Source organism: Panthera onca, chromosome B1, assembly GCF_046562875.1.
Source record: "Panthera onca isolate mPanOnc1 chromosome B1, mPanOnc1 haplotype 2, whole genome shotgun sequence".
Taxonomy (NCBI): domain Eukaryota; kingdom Metazoa; phylum Chordata; class Mammalia; order Carnivora; family Felidae; genus Panthera; species Panthera onca.
In genome coordinates, this window is record NC_138342.1 from 28,336,038 (window position 1) to 28,351,605 (window position 15,568).

The 15,568-nt window shown below is 35.9% G+C and overlaps 1 long non-coding RNA gene across 1 annotated transcript in view; it reads right to left on the reverse strand.

The window, feature by feature from the left end:
* Window positions 1-12,362, reverse strand: part of LOC144616051 (uncharacterized) — a 28,102-nt gene extending 15,740 nt beyond the window's left edge. Inside the window, exon 1 of the long non-coding RNA XR_013554927.2 lies at window positions 12,151-12,362. This is a non-coding gene — a long non-coding RNA (uncharacterized LOC144616051). The remainder of the gene's footprint in view (window positions 1-12,150) is intronic.
* Between the last annotated feature and the right edge of the window lie 3,206 nt (window positions 12,363-15,568).

Sequence of the window (15,568 nt, forward strand, 5' to 3'; positions counted from 1 at the left end):
TATTTTCCACATAAAACTATTTCCAAAGTAACACCACGAATATTTTCCACTAGCAACTGAGTTTCCTTGAGGGAAGCTATGTTTATTGCTTCAATTGTTGCTTCTTGAATAGATGCGGCTTCCGAGTAGAAAATAGCACATAGTAAGTCTTCAAGAAGCCCATGTTCATTGATTGTAAAGGTACAGGGTACTCAAGTTCAGTTTTTTGTCTTATGTATTTTCATATCTAACTTATGATCTAGTTAACTGAATGGAACTTTTTTCTAGTATCTAATTATCTCTCTAGAAAATGAAATTCACAGGGGATTTCTGGAAAATGCTTACTTCATGTCTATGTACTAACTAAAAAGACATTTCTCATGCACCTGTTAATTAATTTTGAAAAATATTTCCCATATGTTCTGAGGACTCCTAGTCTCATGAGATCATAAAATGTGGTGTAAAAAAAACCACAAAAATTGAAAAATTAAAAGCCCGAGCTCAAACACACGGGGAAAAACTGCTCAACTTTTATTTGGAGATTCACACTGCACATTTCAATTTTAAAAGTTCTGAAGATTCCCAAAGGAAATAAACTTGTTTCTTTTGTATTTATAACTTCCCTAGCATTTTATTTATATTTCTTTAGAGTAGTATTTTTCAGTATATTTCTTTAGAGTAGTATTTTTCAGTATTTTCAGTTCTTCTGTTGAAGAACAGGTTCTTTTTGTTTTTGTTTTTATTTTATCTCTAAGCCATCATGGTATAATGTGTTTTTTTTTTTAAATACTATGAAATATAACATTGTAAACATAAAATTAAAAAATATATATATAAAGTCAGACTTTCATTTCTAGCTTCAATAGGGATTAAACAATACTTCCACATTTCTAGAAAATTCATAATAGTTACACTCATTTTCTCATTGTGGACTGACCCAGGCTCACAGATCATACTTTTATTATCACAGTTATAGAATTCATTGGTTTCCAGGGTTCTAGAGGATTCTCTAGGTTAGTTAAAGATTAATAGTAACATAAAATATAAAATTATTAACTTTAAATGTTTTCAGTAAACTCCACTCACTTGTGATATATCTTATTTATTATTTTCCACATTAAGAAGAAAATAACCCCTGGTCTAGTTGGTTTCATACATTTTCTCCAGTCTACTTTCCTTTAGATTGCCTTTTCTTACATGTAAGTTTATTTGTGGAAAGTAACAGAGCTCACACTTTGTTGTTGTTCCTTCTGCAACTCACAGATTGACCTTCTTGTGCACTGCAGTTCATTAAGCTGCTTTTGGTCCAAATTGTTATTGGAAGGTCAATTGGCATTGGGCATAAAGGATTAAGGATCTGACAGGAGAGGGCAGAGGATCAGGGATTAGCTAAGGTGAAAGATAGAACAGTGACTATAATAATGTCTTGTGTATCTTTTTAAAGGACTTCTAATGTTCACTTAATGATCATCACATAATGACTGTTTAAAGATAGTGACACTAAGATCCTAAAACTGAGCTCACTTAATGTCAGAATCCGCAGTGTCTTGCCAGAATTTGATTTGTGGCCAGTCCTTAGCCTTGCCTAATTCTCTTGCCGTGAATCAGAGGAGTTAGATGGTTACCTCATTGGTTCCTAAATTCTGGATTGCAGCATGTGATTTAACTCACTTTTTGTGGGATATATGAAATATATAGATAAAATATATAAATGTACACAGTTCATATATAAATTACATTCCTTAGACATCACACAAAACCATCCTAGTTCAAGAATCTGAAACAGAGCTGAGTTTTGCGTCACTACAAATCCCCAATGCCATTCTGATAGTTAGTAATTTTGGTAAACTAATTCACCATTGGATGAACCTTTTGATAAGTAGGATGATTTGGCACAAGGCACCTTTTCTCAAGCTGGCCTTCATAATCACGAAGAGGATTTGGGTGTAAAAAGACATTGGAATGCCCAGATGTAGCAAAAATAGTGGCATGCCAACCAGATTTAGTTCTTCTGTGTGTAGAAGGATTTGAAGTTTTGGGTGACCATATATATGACTGTGGCCCATAAAATTCTCCCAAAGATTGTAGTAAGAGCTACTATATTTAAATATAAAAATTGATGCAGGCTTGTGTGCAGATTATCGAATGCTTCCAGATACAAACTACAGATCTTTCAGTTCCACGTTTCTTTGTCTCTGCTTCCTCTAGTATCTCTAAACTGCTTTTAGTTTTATTTATTTATTTTTTGTTCTTAATCGTTGCCATCTTAGCTATATCTGCCACTGGTTTAGTGGTTATTGGTATCTCTTCTACCAAAACTGATTTCTGGAGCAGGTCACCATGCTGGTCCTAGTTGGTCGAGCCTTTGCCACAAACCGCCCTCTGGCCTGCTGACACTCTCTAATACGCTGTCAAAGTTGCTGTTGATTTCCTGCAACTTTCCTAAAGATGTACCTCTCTGTACAACAATAAGGGATTCCTGAAGAAAAAATTAACATTTTCTTACTCTCTGCACTCACCAAGAAGGCCTTAAGTTTCTTTTTTATTTTAAAAAAAATTAATGTTTATTTAATTTTTTTTTTTTTTTTTAATTTTCAAAGGGGTGGGGAGAGGCAGATAGAGAGAGAGAGAGGGACAGAGAGAATCCCAAGCAGGTTCTGTGCTCTCAGCACAGCCCGACATGGGGCTCCATCTCATGAGCCATGAGATGATGAGATGATGACGTAAGCTGAAATCAAGTGTCTGAGCTCAACCAACTGAGCCACTCAGGAGCTGGGGTCTCAAGTTTCTGCTCAACTTGACTAAACTTTAGAGAGCCTTCTGTGTATCTCCAGGCCTCTGATCCCCCTTTTCTCTGAGCATTTATTTTAGAAAGCTTGTAGTTGCAAAATTCTCTGTCCCTTTGAGATTTAAAACTTTTTAAAAGTCTCTTGGCAGTTTTACAACCCAGAACTGTCTTTTCCAAGGACCTCTGAGCCATCTGTTTGAAATGTAATCAAGGAAGATGGCACCCTATCTCCCAGGCTGTGTGGGAGGGTAGGAGCCTAACTTCAGTGAGTGCTGTGATCCAAGTTGTGGAACAATCTTAAGAAAGTTTACTTTTCCTTTGGATAAGACCTATTAGCACACATAAATGCCTATGACCCACCCACCACATTACAATAGCTTGCATAAAGTCTTCCTTGCCTGTTTGACTTCGTCCTGAACAATTTTTGTTTTGATTCTACTAACATTTTTGTCAAATGTTGATCTAAAGGATATTCCAGTAGTAATTTAAGGATTACTAAAAAATGTCTTTTCCTTAAAATCATTGCTGATTTTATACTGTTGTAATATTATTTTGTATCTGATAATATCAGACCATCCAGCATCACTTAAATAACAGTAAACATATTCTTCATAATAATTTATATCAAATTATAGAATATTATTTTATAACCTCAACCCTTCTTACTATACACATGATGAAATATAATTAAATTTGTATGCCATTCAAACAATATTCCAGATATTTTTCCAAGCACCTATTCTCCCTTTTCTATATTCGCTTAATAAAAATGTTCTGATTTTTTCCATTTCACATTTGCCATATTATATTGTATTAGTCGTTGCTATATGAGTCTTCTGGAATGATGTCCATCATTATTCTCTTCTGTGCTATAATTTTATAAATATCTCTGGCTGTTTCAATTTTTAACAGCCCTGGCTCAAATGATAAGGACTTAACTCTCTGAGTGTTTTTTTGACATTTTTACTTGCTTTTATAATATTTTCCAAAGTGAGAATTGGAAAAAAAAAAGTCAGCCATATATTTTACACACTTCTTGTTGATATTTTTTTCTTTGTGAAAATTAATAATTTTTATTGTCTATATTTTTCAAAAAGAGTATTCATTATAAAATAAAGTAGAATTATATAATAATTATGGACTCTGACATAATCACATAGTGAATAATAGATTTTTATAATCAAGAAAAATTACAATTGAGTATTCATCATCTTAACGTATATTACTGATTTGCCACCAGAATGCTTTAAAGACTATCTTTTACTTTTACTTCAAAATGGTAAGATTTAAATGCCATATTTTAAAGCATTAAGACTATATTATTTAATGTAATTTTCTGAGCTTTTTCTTTTCTTTTCCCTTCATATTCACCAGCTAGCTGTAGTTTGATCCATGGCAATGAGCTCTTGTCAATGTACCCGTACCAAGTTTATCACAAATAAAATAAAAGTTTTGGTTTAAAAAGTAGTCAGGTAGAATGAGGAATTTTAACTGTCTTTTGCCATAAATGACAACTCAATCAAGTCTGATGCTTAGGTTAAAGAGCAAAGGGAGGTCAAGTAAGTTGCCCAAAGTTGCAATGTTTTATTTTATTTTATTGTAACATTTATTCATTTTGGGGAGTAAGAGAGACAGAGCATAAGCAGAGGAGGGGCAGAGAGAGAGGGAGACATGGAATCCGAAGCAGGCTCCAGGCTCTGAGCTGTCAGCACAGGGCCCAGATGCAGGGCTCAAACTCACAGACTGCGAGATCACGACCTGAGCTGAAGTTGGATGCTTAACCAACTGAGCCACCCAAGCGCCCCCAAAGTTGCAATGTTAGACCGTGGCATATCAAGGACCCGACTCAGCATCCCTGTGCACAGGGGTCCAAGCTTCTAACACTAGACAGAGCTCCCTCCTTACTAAGCTGCTTGAAAGTGAGTATGCATTTCCCTCCTGTACTCGCTAGAGCATTATCTGGCGTGTTCATATGTTCAAGGTCCAATTCGCTCTATCCTTATGATCATTTCCCACAACTAAAAGCCCTTGATCTTAGGAAAATCACCCTGTGTGATAGACAGTGCTGTAACTTAACGTGAAATGTCGGGACTCAGTAGTCTGTAATCAAAATCAGATCTTCGGTTTTAAACTTTAAAACGTTGACGTGTTCAGAGGTCTATATGGCTGGAATTTGAAGGAATAGACTTCATGTATTTTGAAAACTGTTTTCCTCTATTCCCCATTTCCCCTTAATTTTACTTGCTTGATGTGCCTTCCGCAGCTCTCACCCCATCTCAACATAGAGTGGAGGGTAAGCAGCCCCTGGAGCTGGTGGTATTCCCTTTCTTTAAATTAGCTGATTATGGGCTGAGGTAGATGTCATTCTCTCTGAGGTGTGGAACTTCTCTCTCTAAAATGACCAGTCTCTACAGACCAATTAAGCAAAAGAATGCTGAGCCGGCTTCTGACAGGTAAAGCTCTCAAAACACACAGCAACTGTCAGGCTATGTACCTCTAAGCAATTTCTGTGAGAGAATTTTCTGAAAGGTTGAGCTAATGGGTTTGAGTACAGCTGTGCGCACAGTTTTGCAGAGCCAGCAAAACTAAAGAAATGTAAGTTTTTGCCAGTTTCCTAGAACAGCGATTCCCTGCTTTCATAAACAAGACCTTATAGAAATGCAAAGGATCCCTCTATTTCCAAAGACTGCTTTTCATTTGGGGTAAGCGGCGGTTTTGAACTCAGACCACCGCCTGGCCTTCAGATGCTTCAACATAAAAGTGCAAGTCAATTTTATTGAGTAGATTTGGGCTAAGCTTATCCTTTTATCCTTTTTCCCAAGCTTGTATTTGCTTTTCAGGGGACATTCTCAGGAGCCTTTTCTGCATAATGATACCTGAAATGCTGTCACCACTGATCGATCTCAGACTTTTGTGAAGAACTATTATGTACTACTTGGGAGTCAAACCACATACGTTTTCTTACTTAACATTTACTCTATTTAAGTATGGTAAGTGGATTGAACCTAGGTTTCCAATTCCAACAGACTTGGATTACAGCCCTGAGTTCAGCCCCCTAATACTTGAGTGTCCCCAGCTAAGTTAGTCAGCCCCTTCCTATTAGCCCTATTATGCTTAATTCTCACTCACAGATTGTGCTAACCACATCTGCTCATGTGCCTGCAATGTATCTAAGGAGCCCCCGGCACATCGTGCATGTTTAGTGAGTGAGTCTCTCTTATCCAATATCTCTGCATACTTCTGCACCATAAAATCAGTTTTGAAATGTTTTTAAAAGATTGTACTTTTTTACAAGATTTTTTAAGTTTATTTATTTTGAGAAAGAGAGACAGAGACAGATGACATGTGAGCAGGAGAGGGGCAGAGAGAGAGGGAGCGAGAAAGAATCCCAAGCAGTCTCTGAACTGTCAGCACAGAACTGGATGTAGGGCTCAAATTCATGAGCCATGAGATCATGACCTGAGCCGAAACCAAGAGTCAGACGCTTAACCCACTTAGCCACCCAGGTGTTCCCTTAAGATTATATTTTTAATGGAAGACGCCACTGAGTTTTCCAACCACACCCCAATTTTCACCAATATATGACTGTCTTTCACTCAGGGAAGAACATGGTTTTGGACCAATCTGATCCATGAACTACTTTTCTATGGCCCATGACCGTAGAATGAGTTTTACATTTTCTAATGCAGATTTTTTAAAGGATAATAAACTCCTTAAGACACATGAAATGATAGGAAATTGAAATTTGAGTGTCCCTAAATAAAATTGGAGCACAGACATGCTCATGAGTTTAGGTATTGTGTATGGCTGGTTTAGTGCCACAATGGTCTGGTTGAATAGTTGTAGTAGAAATCACATAGACTGCAAAGACTAAAATATATACTACCTCGCCTTCCACAGATAAAGTTTACACACCCATGGTCTGGAATATGAGGTAAAATCGTGTCAGTATGTTCTAACGACTTCACTGAGTAAGTCACTGCCCAAAAAATATCAACTCTGATATTAAAATTTAATATGGAACTAAATAATGTCCACAATGGCTTTGTTTATTGTTGCTTACTGTTTGTTTATTTTCTTGGACGTGAATTACAGAGATAGAGGAATAAAGTCCAACCACGTACTTCATTGCAAAGAACACATTCTGAACTCAGGAGGCTCAGAAGCCCTAGTTTTTTCCCATAAGCTTCTCTTGTCACTTTTGCAACTCATTTTCCTGCTCAGGAAAACAAGTTTGCTATGTATGATCAAATAACCACTAGCTTGAATCACATCTAAGATTCTAAAATTCACTACCCTTTATGAGAAGTTCCCTTACCCCCCTGAAGATAATATTTTATTTAATACCAAAATAAAAAAGTATGTTAATCAGTATATAAATACTTTTTTGAAAAGCACACTCTTTTTTTTTAAAAAAATTAACCACATAGTATACATTGTTATATTAGGCTCACATGTATAGCATAGTGATTCAACAATTCTATACGTGACTCGGTGCTCATGACAGAAACTGTACTCTTAATCCCCTTCCCCTATTTTGCCCACCCTATACCTACTTCCTCTCCATCATCACCAGTTGGGTGTCTATACTTAAGAGTCTGGTTTTTTGGGACACATGGTGGCTCAGTCAGTTAAGCATCCGACTCTTAATTTCAGCTCAGGTCATGATCTCACCATTCGTGGGTTCGAGCCCCACATTGCGCTCTACACTGATGGTGTGGAGCCTGCTTGGGATTCTCTCTCTCCCCACCTCCTCTCTCTCCGCCCCTCCCCTGCTCGTGTGCTCTTTCTCTCTCTTTCTCCCTCTCTCAAAATAAATAAATAAGCATAAAAAAGTCTGGTTTCTGCCTTTTTTTCTTTGTTTTGTTTTAAAAAGCACACACTTGAACTCTTTAAAATGGTCTTATACCTTTTAAATTCAGTTGGCCAGAGTTTGCCTTCAGAAATAACAGAAAATTTTTTGAAACTGTGGCCTCCTGACCAATAAAATAATTAAAAAGCATATCTTTTTTCCTTTGTATTTCAATCTTGCCTTTAAAAGTCTATGTATTTCTAAAGATACTGTATTTTATTTGAAAGCTCTAGAATAGTGCATTTCATTTAAATAAGTAAAACTGAAAAAAAAATGTTGAGAATAAAAATAGAGGAAAGGGACACACTATCTTATGTTTTCTTGTGTCCTTGTAAACATTTCATATTCTTTTCAATTTTGGATCCCAAAATAAATTTGTCCATGCACCTACACTTTCAAATGAAAAGATGGATGAAGGACGAAAGGATTCAGATCCAAAGAAGCAGGACAGTAAAATAAGCTGTTAAAAATTAGGGCAGCATGATAGGCAGGAAACAATTAGGGCACTGCAATTCAGAGATAGGGAGAGGTAGAGGGCAAGGAATAACATAATATGACAGGTGAAGAATGAGCTGGGTCTTTACGTTATAAAGGAGGAAGATGGAACGTTTGGATACAGAAGGAAAATTAAATGAACATCTGCTGCCTCAAAATAAAGTGTCAACACCCCAAAGGTGAGATATGAAACTAAACAGGAAAAGCAGTAGTTAAAGGGCTCCAGATTGTTTATGAGAAATTAAAGAGATTCCATGAAGATGAAAGAGATTTATCTGTTCCTGTAAAAGTAGACATATTTTGTCTTTGGGTGTTTCCTCCTTCAATATGTATCCAAGAGACTAATTTATTTTGTAAAGTTGTAATAGATTTAAAAAACTTCTAGTATACTGTGCACAATGGATTTCATTTTTAAATACCGTAACTGAAGTAATCCTAGTTCTATTTTACATAAGCATTATTTAAAAAGAAACTCACAAAGGGGTGCCTGGGTGGGTCAGTCGGTGAAGCATCAGACTTCAGCTCAGGTCATCATCTTGTGGTTTGTGGATCTGAGCCCCAAGTCGGGCTCTGTGCTGACAGCTCAGAGCCTGGAGCCTGATTTAGATTCTGCACCCCCCACTCTTACTCCCCCTCCCCCTCTCATGCTCTGTCTCTCTCTCAAAATAAATAAACATAAAAAAATTTTTAATTAAAAATAAATAAACAAAAAGACATTCACATAGTGTCTTATATGGCTGAATACTTTAAAACCTAAATAATCCATTGCCATTCTGCCATATAATCAAAGATTCAAATATTTAAAATATCATAGTGCAAGCTTTCTCATACAGCAAGTAATATACAAGATCCATAATTAATATTTGTATTATTCCAATTTCATTTCTGATTTGTTTTCCTAAAACTTGTATTTCAAGATGTATTGACCTAATTAAACAAACGAGCAAACGACAATCATCCCTTGCCCCAAAGCCAAGAACAGAAGTAGGAATAAGAACAATAACAACAATAAAAAGAAGGGGTGGATGAACTAGGTATTGTAGGGTTTTTTTTTTTAACAGTAATTTCCATCTAAATGATAGGAATAGTAGCGTGAAGGAATATACATTTTCTCAGTATGAGATAAATAATCATTTACCAAACCCTAACTGACTTTCATAGCTCTTAAAAAGAAAACCAATAGAAACCAGAAAATGTCATCCAATGTCATACCCTGTGTGAGTACTGTGTGCCCTGAGTGCTGTTATTTACTTAGAAATAGTTTATGCCTATATCTCTGTGAGCCAACCAATGATAGCAGTAAGGCGGTGCTTTTTTCCGCTAATTTAGAGAAGATGAAATTTCTTTACTAACTCCTCAAGGTATTTTGACAGAGTTTAACTGTGCAAACTGACTCCAAATATTTAGACTCAATTACCCATGTGTGGAGAGGCACATTTTAAAAAAGAACTAATAACAATCACAAAGATATTATGCGGCTAAGATCAAAGAATAATTTACTATGATAGGGAAAAAAAAAGGAAATAACAAGGAGATTTTGTAGTGTTTCTGTGGAAATGGAAATTCACTCCTTGTTTGTTGTTCAAGCATAAGCCCAGAGGGAAATTTACCAGTATTATTTTCTCAGGTGAATCTATCAAATACATTTTGTAATTAGCAAAAGTAGGTTTGTTTTCAAAGTTTCTTGGTCTGCCTGGGTGGCTCAGTCAGTTGAGTTTCCAACTCTTGATTTCGGCTCATGTCATGATCCCAGGGTTGTGGAACTGAGTCCCATGTTGGGCTCCACACTGTGCTTGGAACCTGCTTAAGATTCTCTCTCTCTCTCTCTCTCTCTCTCTCTCTCTCTCTGTCTCTCTCTCTCCCCCCTCTCTCTCTCTTTCCCTTTGCCCCTCCCCCACTCAAATGCATGTGCACACTCTCTCTCTAAAATAAAAAAAAATGAAAAATAAAAAATAAATTTTCTTAACTGCCATTGGTATCTATTGTTTAATGTAAGCTCTCCTTCCCACCTCTGCAGGATTCATCTTTGTAATTCTGTCAAGGCCACGGACTGTCTTTCCATGTACTCACAACTTTGGCAAATTTTATTTTATTTTATTTTATTTTATTTTATTTTATTTTACTTTTTATTTTATTTTATTTTTTAAAATGTTTTTTATTTATTTTTGAAGGAGAGGTAGTGATAGCAGGCTCTGCACTGGCTACACTGGCAATACGGATGCAGGGCTCAATCCCAGCAACTGTGAGATCATTTCCTGAGCCAAAATCAAGAGTAGGACACTCAACTGACTGAGCAAAATTTATTTTAAAATCCAATCTTAATTGCCTCTCAGAGGATCAAAAATCTTAAGACAGTACCAACACTACTTAACAGTTTGTAACCATCGGAGAATTATGGTGCTCCTTATATACTTAAAACTCCCCGTGGATTTAAAAGTTAAACCTATTGGTGGTAAATGTGGGCAATATTATCATGAATCACCAAACTCATATGTACAAGAAAGCAAGGAGATTGTGTTGTAAGAAAATTAATTCTATTTTTCTCTAGGACTTGAAATGCATTTTAAATCAGATATTCTGTTTTTACTATTTATGATCAATCATTTGTAGATTATGGATACCAAATGACAACGTAAAATTCCCTTTAAAAAGGAACTGTCACAATGATAAATATGCACTTACATTTCTTTGGTGGCTAAATTTCATGTAATCGCTCCCAAGAATATTTATGTCTTTATATCCCAGAAGTCTGGCTATATTCTGAACAAAACCACATACTCCTTACTAGATCCCTAGGCTCAGCTCTGTATTCCTTTCCTTGACAAGAAGCTATCCTTCATCTCCTCTTTTGATCAAGATTTCACAATCGTTGTAATTATCATGAGCACACATTCCTTCTTGGTCCTGAACCAGGTATCAAAGAACAGAGTAAGCAAAATTATGATATTCCTGAATTTGTTCTCAATTTGGAATCACTGCTTTGGGCAACAAAGACCTTTGGTGCTGCTCTCGGGAAAATGGACACACTGGCATGGATCTTCAAAAAGGAAATATTACCTTCACCTTCAGTGTCTGATGCTTTAATGATTTCTGGGCTGGAGTTTCAGGTCTGATGTCATTCATTCATTGCTTGTTCAATTAAGAAAACTATTTTAGTGCCCACTATGTGCTAAACACATTCAAGGGCCCACAAATAATAACAGCCAGTTTTATTCGGTGCTTACTATATGCAATGAAGTAAAAGCCTGACACTTGTTTGTTAGGATATAGCTTGCAAAATCATACGAGGTATGTGCTAATATTAGGCCTACTGTCAAGGAAAGAAAACAGTGTTAAGTAAGTTAAATAACTTACTTAAGTAGGGTTACACAGCTAATCAGGGACATAGCACAATTTGAATTCAACCAGAACCCCAGAGACTACATTAAAAATTAATGCTCCTGATGTAAACATTCTCATAATATAGTAGCAGAAGTCAAGAATTAAACAAATAGTTGGACCATAATCAGACATAGAACTCTGTATATGTTGTCATGATGAGATATAGAAGGTGCAACAGCACGTTCAGAGGGAAAATATTTTTAGATTAGTCACCTTCATTCATTACCATGTTGATTCCAATGGCTTTAAGTAGTTCTTATGCAAGATAATAAATTGAAAGTCTTCAGCGTATCCTTTAACTTACATATGTGAAGTGATGTTTGTTCGTTTGTTTTTCCATTTCTATCTATACTTGTGGCTGGCATTTTCCACCACATACGCATTTTCCTTTTTATAACAGAGTAAAGGAATTTGATGTCATTTATTAATTAATTTTGGTTAAATAAAATTAACTTCTTCCAGGTTTATGTGATTTAAAATGTGTAATTATTGTGAAACTAAGACGTATGTCCTATTAACTTATCTCTCTCTCTCCCTCTCTCTCTCTCTCTCTCTCTCTCTGTCTCTCTCGCCACTTCTCTTGATTATATCGACCTTCAGGTACGTGTCCTATTTATTTTTTCACACAGAAAAAGTTTGTAATAGTCTATTTTACCTTTCTTAATTTCTCTTTTTGTGCTGAACTTCTGCGCCAGCCCTCCAGTGAAGCTGTTCATGTATCCACCATCAGTGACCTCTTTGTTTTAAAGAACAATGGTCCTGAGTCTCTCCTCACCTTACAGACTCTCTCAGAAGCATTAAAAAAATCAAACAGCCTCTTCTTCAAACCTCAACTTCTCTGGTCCTTCTGTGATGCTTATTGACTCGTGTTGCTCCTTCTGTCTTACTGAATTCTGAATTCTGAATTCTGTCTTACTGAATTCTGTCTTACTGAATGTCCTTCTGAATTCAAAATTTTTTGGTTCTATTTCTTTTTTTTAACTTCTAAATGTAGTATGTCTCAGAGATTCATTGTTCCTTGGATGCTGCTGCTTTTTTTTTTTTTTTTTTTTGGTAATTTTGCATTTTTATACTCTCTATCCTGGTAATCTCATCCGGGATTATGAAATATGAATCTTTCTATCTGTCTGTCTCTAATGGACACAACGTTCTATAACCTATAGCCCTAAATGGTGCCCTGAATTTTAAAGTCACGCGTAAACATTCTCCTGATTAATTCATCTCTCCATTCACAGTATCAATCTCTCATCAAACAATTTATTTTTACGTTTAAATCGCTTTTGTAAATGCAGAAAATTTAATTTCGAACCAGCCAGAGAAGATCCCACACACATGTTGTTATTTTTTTTCTGAAATATTTTTTAAGGAAGGAATCTTTTTTTTTTTTTTTTTTGATTCTTAGCACATTTAACTACAATGTGAAACTTCAGGCATTAAAACATACTAAACTCTCTGAAGGGCACTTCTAATTCAAGGTTGCTGTAGTCTTCTTTTATGAAACTGTTTAAAATACTGCAAATAAAAAATTGGTAATTTAATTACTATTTTACTCAAAGACACTTCTTTGTGGGATGTATTTTTATGGTTCGGGTACCTAAAATATGTATATCGTTGCTAATGCTAATTATTGCTAATCTATAATATATAAAACATATATATTAATGCTACATATAATATATATTATGCTACATAATACATGCTATGCTATATATTATGCTAGTATACATACTAGTCATTACATTTATTTCACTCCAGATATAGGAGATAATTCAGTTAAAATAAGATTGATAAGCAACTGATGTTTCCATTTCATGTATTTTACACACTGCAAAGCAATGCACAGAGCAAGAAAAATAAGCATGATTTTATCTTCAATGAGCATATATAATCCAAAATCTTACCATCCACACTGACAGATAAAAAAGAAAGGGGGGTACCATAGCAGCACACATGTTAAACACAAACATGAATGGAATATTGCATGGAGAGATACACACATAATATCTGTGTACATGTTTAAGCATGGAAGCTGTGCATTTGAAGGATGAGGGGCCCAGAGGAATTTGCTGTTAAAATGATAGCCCCAAACACTACCTGTCTGTTCTGTTTTGATAACTTTCCGAGCGTAATCATATAAATACATTTAATATATGGGGTCCAATAGTGACTACAACTTTTAATCCTCACATGCCTTCTGGCTTTCAATCATTCTTAAAAACACATTTCAGTGCTGGCTGTCCCAGACAGCATCCATCTAGTCTACTTTATGCAGCATAGAATCTGCAAAATTTTCATCATTCTAATAATTAGCTATAATACTCCATGATAAACGAGGCCAAGTCTGACTTATATATCTTTATACTCTTATCCCCTGTATATCCACTGATAATCAATTCACACATTCATATTTACTCAGTGACAATAAAGCAGCCCCCTTTCAACTGATAAAATGAGTAGCAAGAGAAGGAACATTTGATTTCAGGTCTCTCTTCAGAGTTTAATACACAAAGGATCTGTGTCAGCTTGAGATTCCAAAATTTAGAGCAACTCTTCTCATTCCTGATAGTGCATGGAGAAACTTAAAAAATATATCTATGTATAAGTAGCTCTAGATATTCTGATTTATTTATTTTTTAAATTTTTTTAATGTTTTTATTTATTTTTGAGACAGAGAGAGACAGAGCATGAGTAGGAGAGGGGCAGAGAGAGAGGGAGACACAGAATCTGAGGCAGGCTCCAGGCTCTGAGCTGTCAGCACGGAGCCCCACGCGGGGCTCGAACTCACGGAGTGTGAGGTCATGACCTGAGCTGAAGTCGGACACTCAACCGACTGAGCCACCCAGGCGCCCCTAGATATTCTGATTTAATTGCTCTGGGAGTAAGAAGTATTGTTGCTAATTTTTTTCTGAAATATTTTTTAGGGAAGGAATCTTTTTTTTAGGGAAGGGATCTTTTTTAAGATCTGCATTATTTCAAAGCTTCTAAAGTGTTTCAAATAACAGCTGTATTTAGGGAATCACTGATCCAAGTATCCATCAGGATACTGATGGGAAATGGAACATTTAATAGCAGAGATCTTTTAACAGAGATGTGCGCAGAGTTCAGAAAATCAAAACTGATGGGATCAGCAACATCAGGAAATTGTTAGTCTCTCAAGTTGTCAGAGCAGGAGGAGGGAGTGCTATTAATATCACCTGGCAAGCACTGAGGCCAGGAGAGGGCCTTCAAGGGAGACACCTTGGCCATGGGTGAAGAAAACAGCCACATCAAAAAGTAAGACCATGTTGGGAGGAAAGACATGGGCATGGAGGTAAAGAGGGATTGGTATCAAGGTTCTCCTCTCCCTTTATCTGCTTTGCAATCTCTGGCCAGTGCTTCCCTTCAGTAGAATCTACCTACAAATCCAAGGGCAAGCAAATTTAAGAATCTGGTCTGACCAGTCAGTTGGAAACAGACTAGGCTGTGATCATGGAAAACATCAAGCACTTGAAAGACTCCTCAATTCAATTTTTAGTTTAACTTTTCTTTTTTTCTAGTCATGATTTCATATTGGTGTTACACCTTGTTCTTTCCTGCATTCAAATTTGCATACAATATGCTCTGTCTTTATACAAGACACAGAGATAGATAGATAGATAGATATAGATATAGATATAGATGATATAGATAGATATAGATACAGATATAGTTATAGATATGTATTACAAAGCAAAATTTGAAGCATTTATTTATTTTAAAAACTACCACAGTAATTATCTGAAATCAAAACTGAAAAAAAGGAGTGTTATAAATTCTGTGATTATCTGATAAGAGCAATAAAGTTCTAGACACCTCATACATTGATGCTGAAAGTGGTGATCAGATTCATACATACTTTAAAATGTTTTTATACAAAAATATTGCCAACATGGAAAAAAATAACATGGTAATAATTAATAATAAAACCCTTTCACATTGGGGCACCTGGGTGACTCAGTCAGTTAAGCGTCTGACTCTTGATTTTGGCTCAGGTCATGATCCCACAGTTCGTGGGTTTGACCCTTGAGTGGGTCTCTGCATTGACAGTATGGAGC